Here is a 273-nt window from a genome sequence, read left to right as displayed (position 1 = left end):
CAGACCCCCCCCGATAAGTTACAACAGCACCGCCGTCCCAAACGCCTTTATCAGGAAAAATTTCAGACTTATCTTGCTGTTTTTGTGTTTGTTCGGCGTTCAAGTCGTTGCCTTTTGCGTGTTTGTCTATGGAAGGACCGGTCATACATTCTGCTATGCCGCGTTGACTCACGGGCTTGACCTTCTTACGGCCCCTCATATCTATTTTATGATCGATAATACTAAGTTCTGCACACTACGGAGCAATCTGGCAGCAATGGACGTTTTTGGCTG

Source organism: Volvox carteri (assembly GCF_000143455.1).
Source record: "Volvox carteri f. nagariensis unplaced genomic scaffold VOLCAscaffold_27, whole genome shotgun sequence".
NCBI lineage: Eukaryota > Viridiplantae > Chlorophyta > Chlorophyceae > Chlamydomonadales > Volvocaceae > Volvox > Volvox carteri.
The sequence above is the reverse complement of the archived record's forward strand: the minus strand, read 5'-3'. Positions refer to the sequence as shown.